Source organism: Malaya genurostris, chromosome 2, assembly GCF_030247185.1.
Source record: "Malaya genurostris strain Urasoe2022 chromosome 2, Malgen_1.1, whole genome shotgun sequence".
In the NCBI taxonomy this organism is placed as follows: domain Eukaryota; kingdom Metazoa; phylum Arthropoda; class Insecta; order Diptera; family Culicidae; genus Malaya; species Malaya genurostris.
The window spans coordinates 338,535,484-338,557,021 of NC_080571.1; the positions used below are offsets into that span (position 1 = coordinate 338,535,484).

Sequence of the window (21,538 nt, forward strand, 5' to 3'; positions counted from 1 at the left end):
ATTAACAGTTTCCAAGCTACGAACAATTGAAAAATGACGAAGTCGAATTGATTACCCCATTTGGGCAAAACAAATGGTAATATTTTTACGTGCACTATTTCCGAATTTTAGCTCGAAAACTGATAATTATACAAAAAATGTGATTCAAAAAGAAGTTATGCTTAGAATCTGTTAAAACTGAAGGTCAAATTCCACAAAAGGAATATGATAACAGAACAAAATGGCTTTGCATTGCTTTCCGCACTCAAAAACAGTGTGACTCTCAAATGTTCTATAAGATTTGATGGGAAACGTGATCTAGTCTCTAGGTTTTTGGATAGTTCTTAACATAAAAATACTGTGTGTTAGCCTCCGAGCAAGGGTTTGACTATCACATTCTGCTCCGGGGTCTGAAGGCCCAAATCTCTAAAGAACATGGGGAACGTGCCAGTTGAGCTAATTAGTTCTGATTCACCGAATGTTATATTTCGTCGAAATCCTTTTCGTGAGTTAATTCTGCCGGGAAACAATTTTGCCGAAAGCCGTCTCTTCCATTTCAGAGAGTTGGCAACAAAAGCCGTTTGTTTTGTTTAGGTTCATTTCACCGAAAGTCATTTTTTTTTTAAATTTTCTTTGCCTTTTGTATTCAACTAACATAACATTTTATATTGAAATGTTGCGACACCTAGCAGTTCAATATAAACCATTGAGCAGATGTAAAGCTCAAACTCTACTTGAGTAAAAACCTGTTAAGCACCCTCCTTCTACCTCCCATTTTAAAGCATATTTCTTTACTTCTCTAGTTTTAATGCAAAATCACCATCGTTTACCCGATGGGTTTAGTGTCATCTAATCACTATAGAGTTAGTTAGTTAGGGTTAGTTTTAATTGATAGTATTAAGTACATTCATGTATCTGTTGGATTGTTGTAATCTGTTGATATAAACGATGAGGAGGTTTTATGCCTGCTGGAGTGAGAGATTGGTATATTTCAGCTCCATTGGACTTTTTCCTGTTCCAAATAAATAAATAAATAAATAAAGCACTGGCGAGTCGAAAAGGAAAACTTGGTTATGCGATAAAAGCATAAAATTATGTCGAAAACCATTTCACAGAAAGCAAATATGTTGGAAGTAATTTTACCGAAAACAATTTTTCCGGAAGTCAATGCTTACGTATGAGAGAATTATTTCAGGGGAGCAGGGCTGTATCTAGCATAAGGAAAGTGGGGCGTCGCCTCAAGGCCCCCAACGGGGCGGACCCCGAAGGGGCTCTTTCTTGTCAATTACTTTGCCGGCCCTGAAAGAGCATTACCTCGGCAAAGGTTTTGGGGACCCATTAAAATATCTCAAAATAAACAATTTTCTATAGACGACAAACTCCCGTTTACCGAAGGAGCTCCTCTTAAATAAAAAATGCTTGTTTGAAGTAGATCAGAGTAACTTCTCGAATGTCATTTTGCCGATAGCTGTTCCGTCCAGAGATATTCCGCCGAACTTCGTTCTATCCGAAGCCATTTCGGCGAAAATTCCGAAAACCATTTCCTAGAATAAAACATCTCACTGGAAAGACAAATTTCGCCGGAGAAGTCATTTCGCCGAAAATCATTATATCGAAAGCCATTTCACAGAGAGACAGTTGAGAAAAGCAATTTTACTGTAAGCCGTTTTTTACGTGAATATGTCCTTTTCCTTCCTTTTTTTAACGTGAATATGTCCTTTTCCGAATTCGTCCTGTGGAATAATGGGTAGAACTTAATCGTGAATATTTCGAATTGTGCTAAACGCAACAACATAATTCATTCTCCATGGTGTCAGAAATATGATCAACAATTTCTGATTAAATTTCCAATAGTGTCAGAAAAACAAGAATAACTCAAATATTAAGTTTTCACAAACTTTAGAAAACAATGAGAAAAAAAACTCATCACGCTCTCGTACCCCCGAAAAAGGTTTTCAGGTAGTCAAGGACATACCAGTCCCGATGTTCAAGTCAAGAATTTGTTCATTTTTTGTTGCGTTTTTGGACGAAACTGGACGTCTTGGTTGTGGGACCTTCCACAAACAGCTGCCAAAATAGTCCTTCGGCGAGGTATAAAGCCTCAAACGCTCAGGTCGGACGTCGTGGCGAGCAGTCGCCGTCAGCCACCAGCAGCAACAACAGTTTATAAGTAATCGCATTCAGCTTCCGAATATTGGATCTGGATTCGAGAACTGAATTTTGGAATTCGGAAATCTGGATTCTGGTACACCTAAACACTGAACTTAATTTCAGGTTCACAAAACGATGAAAATTCTAAACGATGAAAAAAATAATCGTTTTTGCGATTTTTTCCAGAGTTATCGTTCAACAAAATAAATTCAAATGTTTTGCATGATAAAAATCGTCATTCGAACAACATTTTGTAATTTTTTCGTGAACAAATATTGAGAAACAAGTCGGTGAAGAGATATTTGCGAGGACGCCACTTAAAAATCATGATTTGCTGTGTCCACTGTATCTCAGCGCAGACTAATCAGTAGTGAACAAATCAAAGCAGCAAAGTTAGAGTAAATGTTTTTCTGTTCTGTGGTTGTTCAAAGTGAAAACTACGATTTTTCACGAAAAAATCCGTCATTTTGTAGCTGTTAAACCTCCCCAAAGTAACAAATAACGAAAAGGAAAACGTTGGGGTCTGGTTTATCATATGTAGAAAATGTGTGATGGACACGGACTTTCAAAACCTGCTTTCGTGAAAAACGCGTTTGAAGTGTTTTGTGTATAAAATCAACGGAAACAATTCATTACTCAAGGGAGCCCGTAGGTCTAATATTTTCAAAAAATCATATATGCAGGGTTGTTACGAAAAATTTCGAAATCAAAACGCGCAAAATCCGCGCGAAGTCGAAAACTAAACCACGCGATATTCGAGCGAAGCGTTTACACCACTATTTTGGCTCGTTTACACCACCGGATTTCGCGCGTTTTAGTTTCCGAATTCGCAGAATTTGAAAATCACTTAAATATAATTGAAAAATTTGCATCTGTTTGACTTATAAAAACAATAAATAAGTCTGCATACAACACGTCACTTTAGGAAAACCCCTTAAAAACGATTTTATATTAATTCCCCGTGTAAAAGCGAAAATAAAATTGCCCACAATTTTGTGATTTTGAAAGAAGTTAAACAGATTTCATCGAAGACATTTTTTTTCTGTTTCAAGATCTTCTTGCTCGACAAGCTTTTCCTTCTCTGTAAGAAGAATTCTAAGGTAGACCACATCACGATGATCTGATTCAATCTTTATAATTTCAGTTTCAATTATTTATCGCCTCCTATTTAGCTTTTGTTTTCTGAGACAGTGCCTTCTCTTGTTGTCAGATTTTACTCTGAATGTCTTTATTTTCATCCTCATCTTTTTTTTTATTTGGAGCAGGAAAAGCCCACTGGAGTTAGTTTCTGTTAAACTTGCTCTTCAGGAGGCATAAAACCTCCTCATTTTTTGCATCAACAGATTACAATCATCCAAATTATAGCTTAAAGCTAGAGGCCTATAGTAACTAAATCTAATGAGCCAACAACATGAGGAACGATTTCTTGATAACATTACCTGATAAATGAAAGCCGAAAGAATTGAAACATTTGTTAAATGTGCGGCACATGCGGAACAATGGACTCGTTATATCCATAATTAGTTGTAGCATAGGGAATCCGAAGGAAAAATAGGATCGAATATTACGACGTCGAATGTCTAATTGTAACAATTGCAATAGCTCGCAATCAATTCGCGTCTAGTCACAAAACTAGCCTCACAATATCGCGAAGGACAGATAATAAATCGAGACCAATCAGTTTGCAGCGGTCATGGTAACTCGGTAAGTTTAAAGGATATCTTAATGGAAAACTTCGGAGAGCGAATCGGCAAAGTTTCCGTTGAATCGCTTCAATGCGTTGGATATCGTTTTGTTAATAAGGTGACCAGATAACAGCAGCATATTCGAGAGTCGGGCGAACTAAAGCGCAATACAGAGCCTTCAAGCAATGTACATCAAAGGATTTTTAGTAACTATAAAATAAAATCCTAATAATTTTAAATAAATGAAATAAAATAAATCCTAGTTGCTTCGAGGCTTTGGAGATAGTAAATTCTATGTACTCCTTAACTTGGAGTCCGGAAGAACACCCAGACGATGCGCGTTCGAGAACAGTTTGTGAAATATTATAGTCGAACTTGAATTCAGACTTTTTGAAACTAGAAGGGATGACGGAGCATTTGGTGACATTGAAAACCATTATGTTGATGTTATACACATTAGTTAAATTATCCAACTGTTCTTGTAGGAACTCTGAGTCAGCTAATTATATGCAATATTTTGAAGTAATCGGCGTACGATAGTTTCATACGCTTGATCAAAAAATTTAGATCGTTGAGATACAATAAAATTATAAACGATCCAAAGTGACTTCCTTGAGGAACTCCAGAGGTAACAGCAAACGGTTAGGTTATATAGTCTCCTATTTTCACTATCATTTCATGACCAGTTAGATATGATCGAAGCCAATTGAAAAATAATCCGTTAAATCAAGGTCTACTTAACTTGGAAATCGTTATGTAAGGATTGATTTTGTCGAGCGTCGTCGTCTTTTTTTACACGGATTTCCGAAGTTACGCGGTTTTTTCACGCAAATTTCCGAAACTACGTCGTTATCTCAATTTTTTTTTATGTCAACTCTCTGACACTTGGAAAATTTTCGTTGAAAAAAAATTTTTTTTTGGATTGCACCAGATCTCGACTTTTCATGCATTTCTAAGACATTTGGCATCAACAAAAATTTTCGATTTTGAGGTTTTTTACGCGGATTTTCGAAGTTACGCACCGCGAAAAAAAAGATACCTCAGTGTTTATAGAATCTACTTGTAGTCGTGCTTGTAATGGACGTATGCTGAGGGAAGTGTAAATTACTAAATTTGTGGAAGTTGAACGCTTTGGCATGAATCCATGCTGAGTCAGAGCAACTATATGTTATAAAATCCACAACTATAATTCTAATCAACTTCAATGCAGTGCACAAAGCAGCAATTCCACGGTAGTTGGATACTTTTGTGAACTGGAAACACATAGGAGTTCTTCCATATTTCAAGAAAAATTCCAGAACGCAAAAAGTTGTTGTTGGATAGTGGAACTAATAAACTATTATAACAATTTCTTATCACCATGGATGCAATCCCGCACTAGATAAACGTTTTAGCTTTCTCTTTTCGTTACTTTTCTTGCCTAACTCGAGAACAGAGAGCATAAAATCTAAGTATTGTCCACTGGAGAAACTAATTACTAGAGCCACCTCCTCGTAAATTTTGGTATTATCAGGTGAAAATTCATCAATTCGGCCAACTCGACCAATTGCTGAAACGTTCGCCCATCTTCAATTTTTTGGGGTTTCATAAAGCTAAATATTTTTGTTAACAAATGATTCACTGATGTGAAACTTGAAATTCACAAAATTGTGTTTCTTTAAATTCGCGCGAAATTCTGAGCAGAAACCGCGCGACCGTAACTACCTTGTATATGTTCTTTTATAATACGTTATAATGAAACATTTCAAGAATGTTTTGTCAAGTTTTGAAGTCAATCGAAGTAGAAATCTTGGGCCTGTGCGCCGAGCTCTTGCTTCTTCGTAGAATGAGATAGCCATAGATAAAGGTTCCTAACTTGCAGTGTTTCGTTCCAGTAGGCTTTGAAATTTCACAGAATATTCTTGAAATGTTTTACTATAAGAAAATATAAAGAAAATATTAAATGATTTTTCAAAAGTGTTAGACCCTACTCGCCTCTTAAGGTTCGTAATACAAGTTCAGAATTCAGCTCTAGAGTTAAATCCGGAACTTGGATTCTGTAAATGAATTCCATAATTCCCTAATTTTGAATTTTAGATCTAGATTCCGAACAAAAAAATTTGCAACTGAATTCTTAGCCAGCCCCAGATCTCTAATTTAGTTCTTCGATCCAGAACTAGGCCCATAGTTTTAGTGGAGATGAATAAATAATGGCAAAACAGATTCAACAGATGTTTATTAATTGACTGACACGTTCTGTCCCTACGTACGATTCTGCCAATAAAATCAAGTAACAGTCCGTGAGAGTCCCACATTAAAAGTCCTCAACTTACCACAGTTTTTATCGATATTTTATCGCTTTTTAAAAAGAACGCACATTTAACAGTACTTATTATTAAATCGACGAGCCACAAACCGGGATGTGAATTGACTTTCGACGTCCATGGAAAATAACCACAAATACTCGGACGAAGTCTCATGTCAGCCAGCAATTCAGTCAATTAGATCGTGTACTGCTGTACAGATGGGATGATTGATGACGTCCATCGCCGACCAGGGAATCAAAACTCTCAACCTTAAAATCCATTTGTTGGACCGAAAAAAAATAAAATCAACCATCAAAAAAGTGCGTTAGGCTTGACCGAGAAATTCAAGATGACTCCTGTCAGCAGTTTCTATCAATCTTCATTAGTGTAAAATGCGCGAAGAAATATCTACACGCTGCTGTCTTGCTGTTTGATTAAATATTCAGTAAAGCTAATTGATGCTTCGTACTTCTAGCATGGCATAGCCGTTGAAGGCTCCACTTGGAATAGGCCCCAGGTGGCTTCCGGTATCGAAATTATCTGATGATTCCGAAAATTGACTGTCTCGATTTATTGTATTCGTTCGATTGTACACTTTGAATGGCAATCGATTTGCACCTACGGTCAAACTGTGAACCAGCCTACTTCACCAAGTAGACCCCCTACTGTCAGTTCAAACTAACCCACTTCCCGGCTAATAATGGGAACACTGGCCATTTGTGCGATCCATCAGGGAGACTTCCACTTCCATACTGCATTTTTCAGCAGACAGAGATTTATTCATTAGGCCACCCTCCTCCTCCTCCTCCTGCAGTGCCTTATTGCACTAATCGATGCGCAACTCGGTGGCGAACAAACGGGCCGCCGCCGATGCCCCCCTTCGGAACGCATGTGCAAATGATCGAATGGATGGTAAATAAAATGCTTCCTAACACTACCGCCTTGTGCCGCCGAATAGCACCAACCAACAGAAGCAGCAGTGCTGTGCAAATACAATAATGCCATTTACCTATACGGCATCGAATGGATCGCCAGCTGTGAAAACGATTGATGCATCGCTTGCTTCGATGTTCGTAATACATTTTTGTTCCATTTGTTGTAACCGTTGGGGTTTAGTTTCGTGTTCTTGCATCATGAAAATAACTTTCGAAAAAAAAATCACGCAGCAGCATATGTCAAAATTACGTGGATTATCGACTTGCAAAATTGGATAATATACATAGAAACAAATCCGATAACAGAAAGTGAGAGCTCTCAAGCAAAAAATGCAACAATTCAAAGCCTTTCCGGCTTTCATTCTATCTTCTAGCTTTAACTTTCGCACTCGGAAATGCGGCTATTTATCATTGCGAATGATTTATTTACCGAGCAAACCATCATTCATTGATGCTTCTACTCCGTTGCAGTGCGCTGTGTGCCGAGAGTTGAATAAACGTCTGTCTTGCAAGCCGCCGTCATCCGTTAGCCGCTTCGAGGCGGAGATTCAACCGAAGTGACAGGTTATATAATGTGACGTGACGTGGCATGGGATGGATGCGATCTAATGCAATGCCGGGGTGTCAGCTGACAGCCAATCTTGTATTACTTACTCTTTTTTCCCCTTCTTTTCGTTCGTTTTGTTGAACTGCAAAATTGTTGCAATAATTTATCATCCATTAAAGAATCGTTAAGGTTTTAAATTTTCCTATGCAGATACGATAACAGATGAGTAAACTGAGCTTCTCTGGTGGTGTTTTGCACGCACAATAAAATGCAAAACGAAGATAACAGGCGTGCTACTTAAACATGAACGTTGTGAAAAAGTAGCTTCGAACCGAACCCAAAGCGGCATTTGAATAGTTAGCAGAACAATTACGAAAACTCTCAAGTAAAGTACAATAGTTAATTTGCTATATAAAAATGATTTATTGTCCTTCTTTTTTTTTTAGACTACTTAGGAGATGTTTGATGAGATATTTCTAGTAACCAAAATAACAAGTCCTTGACAAACGAGTTTCAGTACAGAGCTTCAATGGTTCCTCCTGGTTATCGTATGTGACCGTAGTCTTTTGAGAATATGATCCACGATGCAACCGAGACAGCAATTTGTTTTCAACTACCATAAGCATAAGCCACTGAAGTCTCTCCTGAATGTGTGCATACAAGTTCTCACAGAGCCCTTTTTGACCAGTTGTGCAGTGCACGAGTTGCACACGAGGACGAGACGCCACTGCTAACAACGTATACGATATTCTTTCAGAGTTGGGTTTTGGCGAGAGAACAAAATCCTTCTAGAATTCTTAAAATGTACGCTTGTCACTTTGGAAAAAACAACAATAATCTATGCTTCTAGTGACTGAGATGATCTAAATTGTGTTCTCCTATCATCGACTATCTTCGACTACTCCTTCGTCGACATCAATATCCTCATCATAGCTGATAATCATACGAACTCTGAAAAACCAATTTCAGCTGTCCAAGAAGGAAATCGAATACTCCTTGCAAACGATGGATAAAATGAAAGTGGACAGCTTTGTCGATTTTGTGAATCCTATTGAAATCAATACCAAGATTACTAGACAAGCATTGTCACAATTTGACATTACTGAGACAAATTTTGGTGAAATTAGGGAAATCATTGGCTGGCAACTAAAAACACGGCTCTTAAGAATTTGAAAAAAATATATTAAACATGTTACCTGATCTTACTTTTACCATTATGCATACTTATTCTGAAATTTAAAGACAAACACTAGAGAAGGTCCTGAGTGCAAATGACAGTTCCTTTATCTTTACTCTTCTTTCGATTATTACATCAGTCCTATCAGCAATCCTTCTATCTTACACTTGGCATAGAATAACGTCTGAAACTATCAACTTTCGATCTACTGTTAAAAATATGTTGGAAAATACAGGAATACGCCGTAACAATTGAAAGAGAAAATAAACAAAGAGAAACTGTCATTTGCACTTGAAACCTTTTCTAATATTTGTCGAGATTTATAGAAATCCAGCAGAAGCATACAAATTAACAATTCCATTTTCAATGGATTGTGAACCATTGAACCTGTGTGGAGCAATAAGATGTTTCAAAACTTGTACTGAACTTCTAGTTCAAACACAAAATTTCCTCCAACTTTTCATTTGTTGTATCAGGAAAATCATGATGCTGAAAATCGTTACTAAGATTGGGATTAGTAAATTTTTCCCCGGATTTGCACTAAATTCTCGACGTTTTCCCGGATTGTACAATTAACGGTTTCCGAGTTACAACGATTTAAAAAAGGCAATTTTTGTGAAATGCAAAAATACATACGCTCTTTTTAAAAATCAGTCATGAGTCGGATTGACCTCTCCATCGGTTCAAAACTTATGGTTTGCCATACTGAAGCCATGTGCAAAGTTTCATCCAAATCGGAGAAGGTCGAGTCTGATGATCTGCTAAGCATTTCTGGAAGTGCTCTTACGTCACTTATACCATTATATCTCCAGAACCAAAAGTCACACCCATTTGGTCTTCGAACTTGATCAATGGCCCGACAGTAGCTTTCAAAGCCTAAGTTTGTTAAAATCGGTTCAGTCATCTCTGAGAAAATTTAGCGTAAAAATACAACGCGTTTTGTCGGTTACGTCACTTATACAATCATATCTCCGTCGAATGGTATATAACACTATGGGTCTCCGAGGCTCCGTTCAAAAGTCGGGTTTTCCAGCAATTATAATACCTTTCTATAGAGGAAGGCAAAAAGGAACTCACTCACTTTTGTCAGAGATTACTGGACAGATTTTTTCAAACATCAAATAGTCTCAGGGTCCCATAAAAAAGTACTGAATTTTTTTCGGATGCTACAAAATTTCACATATACCAAAATCGTATGAATTTGTCTACAAACTAATAATGTTAGTTGATGGCCAGAGGAACTGATTTCATTTACACCGCTTCTCAGCCAGAAATGCCATAAGTTATTTCAAAACCTAATAATTAATCCACCTTGTTGAAGACTATTTTTATTACTCAAACAATCATTTTCGTTTTGCAAGACTACCACTAAAGCAGGCTTATTAAGGCTATCTGGAAAATCATTCTTTCTTAAGACCTATTCAAACTAGGAATCGAGGAGAATCTTTCTTCGTTCGTTCCAGTAGTGAAAGTAAAAATTTCAGTTCGATGGGAAAATTATATAACGTCATGATGGCACAGCGATTTTTTTTGATGGCACAGCGAATCTAACACAATATTGTCTTAGCCAGGACTTCGACCATGGTAGATGACATACGATGTTTGAATTGCGGTAATTCGCAGTTGAATTTTCATGCTTTGATTTGATTGTACATTCAATTACTGGCCTGATGTCCTGTTAGGCGAAAAATTTGCAATTCTCATCCAATCAAATCGAATTCAAAATCTATTCAGTTTTATTTTCAAACTAGTTTATTTTCTTCGAAAAATCCTTTAACAATTGCGCAGGTTCTAAAAGATCAATGTCACATTTGTAGTGAAATGATTAATTAAACAGATTCAAATAAAACAATGATTGACTCAATTAGTTCTATATTCTACCATCTTAGAACTACACTACATACAAATCTCACATCGAAAGCAATTTGTAACAAGAAATTGTTTTGGGAAATTCTGCTGATATTGATACAGAAATAGACCATATAAATCATTACATGATTGACGTTAGAAGACTATCAGGTCCAAAAGCTTAAACCAAATTTAATTATCGACAATCTTTGACTGCTTGGAATTTTCTATAGCATTCTTGTCTTGTAACAATAACGCTCATGGGTTAGACAGAATTAAATTCAACTTGGTGAAGAATCTGCCCGACCTCGCAAAAAGACGTTCGTTGGAATTGTTCAACAAGTTTCTTGAGCAAAACATTGTTCCACCTGACTGGAGGCAAGTGGAAGTTATCGCCATTCAAAAGCCGGGGAAAATATTCTACGACGTCTCTTGGGTCTTGGGTCGAGACGAAAGGTTTGTTGTCTGATACTCAGTTTGGCTTCCGTAGAAATAAAGGGACGAATGATTGCTTTGCATTACTTTCGTCTGACATCCAAATTGCCTTCGCTCAAAACAACAAATGGCATCTGTATTTTTAGACATAAAAAGAGCATTTGATTCAGTTTCCATTGATGTTCTTTCAGACAAGCTCCATCAACATGGACTTCCACCGGTTATAAATAATTATTTGCACAACCTTTTGTCAGAAAAGTGCATGTATTTTTCACATGGCGATTTGGAAAAATTCAGGCTCATGCTTCAGTCCGCTCATCTATAACTTTTACGTGAAAGACATTGACAGCTGTCTAGTAACCCCCTGCACACTAAGACAATTGGCAGATGTTGGCGTGGTTTCAGTTACTGGACCCAAAGCTGTTGAACTGCAAAAACCATTGCAAGATACCTTAGATAACTTGTCCGTTTGGGCTGTTCATCTGGGTATCGAATTCTCTGCGGAGAAAACAGAGCTGGTCGTCTTTTCAAGAAAGCGTGATCCCGCGTAGCTTCAGCTTCTTATGATGGGAAGAATGATCCAACAGGTTTTGACCTTCAAATACCTCGGGGTGTGGTTTGATTCCGAATGCACGTGGGGAGGACACATTAGGTTTCTGATAACAAAATGCCAACAAAGAGTAAATTTTCTTCGAACAATAACAGGATTTCGGTGGGGTGCTCATCCGGAAGATCTAATAAAATTGTATCAGACAACGATACTTTCAGTGATGGAATATGGATGCGTTTGTTTTCGTTCCGCTGCAAACTCTCATATTATCAAACTTGAGCGAATTCAGTACCGTTGTTTGCGAATTGCCTTAGGCTGCATGCATTCGACACATACAATGAGTTTTGAAGTTCTGGCGGGAGTTCTTCCATTGAAAGATCGCTTTTGGGAGCCTTCATCGCGACTGCTAATAAGATGTGAGGTACTGAATCCCCTGGTTATTAATAACTTCGAAAGGCTAGTCGAGCTTAAATCTCAAACAATATTTATGACAGTATATTTTGACCATATGTCACAGGAAATAAACCTTTCAAGATATATTCCTATCCGTGTCAGCCTCCTAAATGTCCCTGACTCAACTCTATTTTTCGACACATCCATGCAACGCGAAGTGCGTGGAATCCCGGATCACCTACGCTCTATGGAAATCCCAAAAATATTTTCAAGTAAGGTCAGGCATATTGACTCTGAGAAAATGGTTTACACGGACGGATCGCGAATTGAAGAGGCTATTGGGTTTGGTATATTCAATAATAATGTTTCGGCTTCATTTAGGCTTCAAGAACCTGCATCTATTTTTATAGCAGAGTTAGCAGAAGTTCATTATAGTTTGAGTGTAATCGTCATATTATCTCCAAATCATTATTTTCTATTCACAGATAGTATGAGTGCAATTGAAGCCATTCGCCCAAAGGCTGCTGGCAAAAATGAACCGTTTTTCTTGGGTAAAATAAAACAGTGTCTGAACGACATATTGAATAATAATTATCTAATCACAATAGTTTGGGTTCCGGCTCATTGCTCCATTCCAGGCAATGAAAGAGCCGATATTTTAGCCAAACGTGGTGCTATTGAGGGTGATATTTATGAGCGACCGATTGCTTTCAACGAATTCTATAGCTCGTCTCGCCAAAGAACACTTGCCAGCTTCTTGGGATAAAGATGATCTGGGTCGGTGGATGCACTCAATTATTCCGAAAATATCGACAAAGGCATGGTTCAGGGGACTGGATGTGAGTAGGGATTTCATTCGTGTGATGTCCAGACTCATGTCCAATCACTACACGTTAGACGCACATCTCCTTCGAATTGGGCTCTCCGAGACTAATCATTGTGCTTGTGGCGAAGGTTATCGGGATATTGATCATGTCGTTTGGACATGCGGGGGAGTATCGTGATGTCAGATCTCAACTAATAAATTCTTTGCGTACCCAAGGTAGACTATCCAATGAAACTTCTTTATCATTTCATAAAGACAATTGGAGTTCCAATTTAAATTTTATTTTATGTTAGACTGTTTTCTCTTCCATGAGTTCAACCAATAGCCAGCTATCTTGTATTAAATAAAAGCGATGAATCAGACAAACAAACCTGAACTAGTTATAAGATCATGTACAAAATAAATGTATTTCATTTAATGTAATTTATAATAGCAACTCGCTTGATAAAAACAGTGTTTAGATTACCTAATGAATACCAACATATTAATAGGATATTCGAAATGTATTAGGTTTAAAGTACTATGTATTGTGGATGCCACGGCGAAGAAAAACTTATGTATATTGCCTATGAAATAAACGTATTTATGAGAAAAAAAATCAACCAACTGCCGAACGATCAACAATTGTGAAACAAAAACGTATTGGAAAATTATGTTCTTTTTTCGATTTCAATGCTTTAAAAATGAGAAACTTTAAATTCGCTCACGCTTCCTTTATAGTGAATGCAAATTGTTTTAGATTGACTTTTTCTAAAATGTTTTTCCTTGAACTAGTGTAGGCCATACTCGCATATCTGTCCCATACGGGTTTTGACCACTTTTGAGTTAGCCCGACGGATAACGTCTATTTTTACTACACTTTCAGAAATTGCAAAAATAATTTGAAGTTAGTTCAGTAAAATTTGAAATAAATATCAAGTCGGGTCTGTCCCAATTGGAAAGCACTCGCAAATCTGTCCTATATGTACTGATTGCAATAGTTTTTTCTCTGACCACTGGACCAATATTTAGTGCTGGCAGTGAATGCAAAAATATAGATAATGTAAGATAAATTATCTTCAAATCGATCTTTGTGTATAGCCGGTGCGATAATTTTTCTTGGATATTTTGCATTCCGATCTCAATTCCTCACCAAAGTAGCCTCCTTCAGAATCAAACGTATTGCTCCCATTTATACTCGCAATTTCATCCTCCGAAGCAACAACTTTATGGAAAGATTCAGCTCTTTGTCCAAAATCATATGAAGTCTTATGCGCATATTTCAAATTGGGATTATCTCTAACGTACTGTACTGAACGAGAGATTTCAAAATTTCAGAATATTTCTTTCGAGTATTGGTGGCATCCCGGCCCCTCCCGAAATCAAAAACAGATATATAATTAATAAGAAGGTCTAAGACATGTGTTGCAGAAATAACAAGACACTAAACGTGAAGAAATGAAATACAACAACAGTTCCACTGCAAAAGTTTAAGTGTCTGTTAAAAACACCCGTGAAAGGCACACCGAGAATTAGGTACATAAGCAATCTTCAGTAACATTATTATTTTAACTTCGGGCCCCTCCCGAAACGGAATCCTGGGTACGCGTCTGCATGCTAAGATGGGACCGGTATGCGAGTATCTTTTCGTTCGCCAACGAAAGTACTCGCATATGGGTTCCATTTTGTTGCGTAACAGATTTTATATAAACGAATGACCAAAAATGCAATATTTCATTCCAGATGAAAAGTTTATGGTGTAATCCATGTATGTGATTCAATAGTATGAAGCTGTTGCACATTTAAACGAGGATTCGCTGGTTCGATGGTTAAAATTTAAGCAACTAAAACTAAATGTCTCGAAAACTAAATATAGTGTTATTTTTTCTGTTAGCACTCTGTAACTCCGGAACCGAAAATTGGATCCAGAATAAATTCAATAGCAGGCTATGAGACTATAAGACCGTTCATTTAAATCTTTGTGAAAATGGCTTCAGCCATCTTTGAAAAGATTAGTACTTATTTTTTCCATGTTTTTGGTGCATATTACCCTGTATCTCCGGAGTCGGAAGTCTGATCAGGATGAAATTCAATAGCAGGCTATAAGACCATAAGATCTTTCATTTGAATCTAAGATTGTGAAAATTTGCTCAGTTTGTCAAGCTGAATCGAATGGTATATGGCATTCGACCTTTTGGCCCTCAGATAAATAGTCGGTTTTCACAGTGATTGCATAGCCTTTCTATATGAGAAAGGCAAGAAACCTAATTTTTTCCATTTTTTGAAATGTGTGCGAGTGGATCGGATTTTCGCGATACGCGAGCTAAATTTTGACGCGTTGCCAACTTTACAGCTGAAAAGCTAATATTCAAATCAAACTGCAGGCACGATTGTACACTCGAATGTCTTCTACATAAAAGGAGCGCAGAAATTTTCAATACGCGATGAAAAAAGCCGTCAACTTTAAGTTAGCCGGATTTTGGTAGAACTTTGACAGTAGATTTTTTGAAAGAATCTTTTCGTTACTGATTACGCAGGTTATTTGCAGTTGCGGTAGTAAACTTAAATTTTTGCTTCAAATGAGTTTATGCACTCGAAGCTCTACAGTAAAGAATGCTAGAAAAATGGTCCAAGCAGATGGAATGTTTCATATGGGAACCCTATAACAGAACTGAAACAAACAAACAAACGTTTTCCCAGTAAGCCGTTCTAGTTTTATTCATTCGAACAGGCATAAGCTACCGTTTTATTTGAAAAACTAGTAAAACACTGTTGGGGCTGCCAGAATTTGTTGTTATAATTTCCAGATTTTAGTTTCAAAATTGACTTAAACTATGCATCTAGAACTAGAACACTCCCGAATATGCCCTACTGTTAGGTGCGTGAAAGGACTCGGTTTAAATTTTACATCACTACACTCTTTCGTTGAAAAGGGCGCAGCTAACGTCAACAAAATCACAACAAACATATTTTCAATGGAAGTTGTTTCAATTTAAAATCCTTTCAAATAGATTTACTGGGCCCCGAAAAGAACCGATTTGTTGAAATTCTTCGAAGTTGGGAGCATTTTATTCGAATGCGAAATATCTTTCAATGCCTACTCTTTTGACTGCAAGTTCGCTTTGTCCAGTAGGGTATCAAATCACGTGAATCAGCTCAATACTGATGCTGGACAAGCAGAACTTTGTCCTCGAATCGTCTGTTGTAGAACTGCTTCCGTGAATGGAAAAAAATTCATCATTATCAGTTCAACGATAGTGACTTAATGTTCCACAAATGGAACGAATTGTTAAACTTCTAGGATTTTGCATTTTATCCGAATCAACTGCTGAATTTCGATGAAAATAATTGGCACTGTTGTGGTGCTAACGGCACACAAGGCAGTCCGACCATAACACAGCATACCTTATGATCAAAAAAGAACCGGAATTTTCATTTTAAAATTCCCGCGCTTGTCCAATCGGTAAACTTTTATTCTCTCAAAGTTGGCAACACTTGTATACACATTCTGTCAAATTTGACGCATATCGTACGATTAGTTTTTGTTTGGTGTCTATACAAAGAAGTTGAAAAATTTTCGTGTGGCGATTTTTATAATGGATAAAAAATTTAGAACAACGTGCGTGCATCAAATTTTGCGTTGCAAATGGATTTAAGTGTTCCGAAACGTTGAAAATGTTAGAAAAGGCCTTTGGTGAATCGTGTCTAGGAAAAACACAGGCATACGAGTGGTATAAACGCTTCAAAGGTGGTCATGATGAGACCCCTGGCCGCCCAACAACATCTGTTACTGAAGAAAACATTGAATCGGCGAAGCAAATCGTGTTGCAAAATCGTTCTGTACCGATTAGAGAGATTGCTGTGTTGTTGGGCATCTCTTATGGATCAGCCGAACACATTTTAACTGATGTTTTGGGTTTGAAACGCGTCGCTTCTCGGCTGGTGCCAAAAAAACTGAATTTCAAGATAATGCGCCGGCTCACACAGCGTTGGTTGTGTCGCAGTTTTTGACCAAAAACTCAACCAATATCATCCACCAAGCACCGTAGTCTCCAGATTTGGCCCCGTGTGACTTTTTCCTCTTCCCCAGACTCAAATTGCCATTGCGGGGAACGCATTTTGAGACCATAGAGACCATAAAAGAGAATTCGCTGCGTGAGCTAAAGGCCATACCTTCGGCGGCCTATAAAACTTGTATGGAAAATTGGATCAAGCGATTGGAGAGTACTTTGAAAGCGATAATAAAGAAATTTATTGAAAATTGTAATTTTGCGTTTTTCAATAAAATTCCGGTTCTTTTTTTATCATAAGATATGTTAAATTGATTTGAGCACTGGTGAGAAGGATCAGCTTACTACATGGAATGAGAAGTCCCGGGCTCAACAAAGAAAAAGTCGAGTTTTTTATTTCGTTTCTGCAATGACCTAAACTAAATGGAAAATTTCTTTACCTGGAGAAACCTTTTCAATTTTGGAAATAGATAATAGTCGCTGAGGGCCAGGTCTGGAGAATACGGGGGTTGATGGACAAATTCGTAGTGCATATCATTCAATTTCACCATTGCTTTAATACATGAATCCTCTTTCTCAATAGCTTGATGAAAACTACAACTCTTCTGACACGATCAGTTGTTATTCAAACACTAATGGATAGATTGTCATGTAATTTGGTATTGGGCCATCTAGAGGCTTGTTCTCAACAAAATTATACACTGTTCCAAACTATTCACGTCTTTTCCGTGAGAGGCCCGGCACTTTTCATACCATGTAGTGACAAAATCTGAATATTGCTTTCACTCACTTGGCGTGTGATGTTTATCCGATTAACAATTGATTATTGAAGGTCGTTGGTCAATTTTTTATCACATACTAAGTATTTCGTTTGGTAGGTTTTCCCCGGATCGGAAATAGTTCGAGTACCGGCTATAAGATAATTTTTCCGAAAGTTTTCATTTTCGCTACTTCATTATCATTGATCATTATCCATTTTGTCTGCATTTGATTACTGACATAAATTAAAATTGATAGTGACAAAAAAGTCGAATCGTAGAATCTTTTAAACAAATCGACAACGAAACGGAAATTGAGTTTCACAACAGAAAACAAGAAAGGTTGAGAAGAATAAGTCAATAAACAGAATCACTCAAACTACACATAATTTCGCATCTTTGAGCACTTTCAAACAATAAGTGTCTTTCCAGAAAATAATAAACTTATTGACATTCCATTGCGTTCTAAATCCCCAAACAGATTTCTGCTAGCCCAGATTCCATTCCTTCCGATAAAGTGTTTCTCAATCTCAATCGACAGAGACGACAGATCAATGAAAGCTCTCCTCTCTCGAAGAGCAATCTCAACCTTGGACCATTCGAGACATTAGACTTACCGAAGTAGAAACGACTGCTGCACAGTACTACAAGCGTTCCAAGCGTTATCAGCGGTATCATCAGTTGCAGGAAATTACACACTTTTCGCTTCCTTTCTACTCTCGCCTCGATTATCGCGTACAACAATTACACTTTCCAAATCATTAGTAAACAACAAAATTTTCACCCACAATACGTTGTTGTGTATTTTCAGAAACGTCACTTTTCTCACCACTACGAAGCCCGCTCTCCACCGAATTCACTCTCGCTCTTTATCGTGTTCGGGTGGAAGAACTTTCGACTGAATGAGTTGTTTACACTCGATGAAAAACGGCAGCGCACACTACGACCGGGATTGATAAAACTATCGCAGGAAAAGAGAAACCTCGCGTTTGTTTGCGTTCAAAAAACGAGAACCGAAGCACCACCGAAAACTCACCATTCAACGTTTCGACGCTTGTCGTTGACAACAGTAGAAAGCGGATTGTGTCACCTTCACTTCACTCTGCCCGTCCCACTCCGGACTGCCCGTTGTTCGCTAGAATTGCGTGTCTTTTGACAGTATCACCGAACCCGAAAACTGTAAGGGCAAGCTGTCAAACGAAAAAAATATTTACCCGATCACACCGTTTTTTTTTTGCATTACACTATCAAACCATTTCTAATTGACAACCGATCTGGAATTGCCCGTCGCTAAGCCTGCTTCGACAGATGCCGTGCGAAATCCGGTTTACTACAATTTATCGGTAATCGGTGAAAATCCCAATCGAGAGAAAATCTCGCAATTATACGCACTGCTCATGGCAATAAATTATTACACTCGACTGCGATGCAAGATGATAAAAAAAATTACTGCTTTCGTCGTCGTCGTCGTCATTGCTTGCATCTTATCACCATTGGCGAAAAAAAAGAGTCTAAGGCCGCTTATCATTCCTATGACAAAAATCATACAAATTGCTACAATAGCATATCGAGAACAGCGTTTATTTTTATTTCTGTATGTCGTCGTCTACCAGCTAGCCTGTCCGAGCACTTGCAATATGAATTGTTTTGCACTTAAACACACTGCGATCCGAGGGGCACCACAAGGGTTACAGAATGTTCAAAAATTTCGTCACCACAGACTCTAGAACTATTCTCGCTATGCGTTTCCTGACGCCCGCATTTCGCATGCGACTGAGATAAAAAAAAAACAAATTTGTAATGTGACAGTTTGTTCTCCCAGGGAGATTTCCAACACGCGAGGGGCCGAACAAAATCCGAGCTCCCACAACAGGACAACCTCGACGACCGAACGACCACGATGGACTGACTGAAGCGAACGGAGAGCGTTCGGTTGTAAGCTGCTGCTCAGGCTCAACGTTAGAACGTTGGAGAGCAACAGCACTCTCTCTCTCTCTCCCACTCTCACCTAGTTCTACTCTGACATGCACGGATACACGCGTTCCACTTTGACAGCGAATCGCATCGGGTGCGGTGAGTTTGACCAACTGTCACACGCTTGTTTACCAGTGGTGAGTATGTGAGTATACGGTCAATCCGTTCTAGTGGGATTTAGTGTTATTAATTGAAATTTCGTTTGGTGATGGGAGTGTTTGAAGAAAAAATATATGTAAAATCACGGAGTACAAGTTTTCTGTTTTTTATGATTTTTAAGATAGTCGCAACTCATATTGGATATTTCTTTATATTGATGGTGCATAAGAATGCTTTCCATAAAATGAAAGAAGAAAAAGTTACATTTTGCATCTCACTGCGTTTCCGTTCTTTATCATACATATTAAAGATGTTGTGAAACTATATTATTTGTGTTTAAAGCTTGTTACATCTAAAGATAATTGAAGATGAAGATGAGCTGGGCCAATGTGTATCGAACATCTTCGCGAACATTGTTCGATGAAGAACACAATTTCATGAGGGGTTTTCGCTTTTCTAACTCGCATGTCAAAAACACAGTCTTAGTCCATTACAAATAAAAGTACCTATTATTTGACAACGTCTTACTTCATTATGAGTTGTTTTGAATCTTTTTTGCCAAAACAAAAATCGCAAAACCATACAATAGCGAGAGACAATCAACCATAAATTGAATCTTGTTGAGGCACTAGTTCGTAGATATATTGCACCCAGTGCAGTAAAACTTCATTCAATTCAATTGCAACCGAATGTGAAACACACTGATCAATTTCTCTACTGCAGTAAACTTTACACTCTGACACACACAACGTTCGCTGATGTACCGAACGGGCAGAATTCAGTTCTTCAATCGATTCTCTTCAAATCAAAGCTCAGTTTAACCAGCCGTCAGTTGATCTCTGGAAGTAACAAAATATCTCTTTCAATAGTGTGAGAGCGGCCTTCGAATGAGATTCATGTAAACATTCGAATTGTTTCAAGATAATAGATGAACGACAAACCAGATAGCTGAAATATCAATCACAGAACACACATAAATTAACAGTTTCCTCCTTTAGTTTTCATTTTTAATACTTTACTCCATTCATAATTCTGTTCATTCGAACTTGCTTACTACCAACAGCGAAGACAATGAAGCAGCTAGACTACTTAGCACTTGAAACTGAGCGAGTAAAACCTCAAACGACTAGGTACGACTATTCAACTGACGATGAGTTCTGGGAGCTTCACTTGAATATGGCAGCAAAAGTCAAATGAATTTGTATCGGTATCCTGCCGGTCAGTGGCCAAAAATTTCATTACCAAGTGATATTATTCGATTGAAAATGAAATGTTACCGCACTGATAGAACCCATTTCTGCAAGAACCATATGGAAGCTACCAAGAGTCACTTTACCTAAAATTAGGTTACTGAACGAAACCCCGAAGTTAGGTGGAATGTACATAGGATTCGGTAATTGATACTAGATTCTGCAACTGAACTGGGTTGTTGAACCGATCACAGAATTTGTCTTTTGGAACCGAACTCGAGAGCAGGATTCCGGTTCGACACTGAATTCTGAACTTGAATTCTAGCACTGAACTCTGAACCTGGATTATGGTCTGTCTGCTGAATTTCAATTGTAGAGTTCCGGTCCAGTATAGAGTTTTCAAATTCTGATCTAAAATTCAGCTCCGACAATCAGTTCTAGAAACCAGATCCAGAATTTAGTTCAAAAATCTTCTGAATCTGACTTTTGGACCCAAATTCTAGACCTGCATTCCGAAACTGCTTTTTGAACCTGGTTTTTTGGAATTCATTTTTAAACTGAACTCTGGAAATAAAACTAAATTTGGGTTCTGAATTATGATGCTGGATTTTGGCATAAAGTTCCAGAACTTCAGGGTCAGAACTCAGTTTCCGAATTATAAACCCGAATTCTGAAACTGAATTTCCGACCAGAACTTTGAAACTGAATTCTGGTTGA

The 21,538-nt window shown here is 37.8% G+C and overlaps 1 protein-coding gene across 4 annotated transcripts in view; it reads right to left on the reverse strand.

Annotated features, from left to right (window-relative positions):
- The window catches only part of LOC131431740 (beta-1,4-glucuronyltransferase 1), a 333,086-nt gene extending 313,635 nt beyond the window's left edge, over window positions 1-19,451 (reverse strand). For 3 of the 4 annotated variants that reach the window (XM_058597607.1, XM_058597610.1, XM_058597608.1), the window contains exon 1: window positions 18,176-19,451. The gene's annotated coding sequence lies outside the window, so the exon portion shown is untranslated. Of the gene's footprint in view, window positions 1-17,590; window positions 17,876-18,175 lie in introns of those variants that run through there. The other variant, XM_058597609.1, reaches the window with a different exon arrangement.
- Between the last annotated feature and the right edge of the window lie 2,087 nt (window positions 19,452-21,538).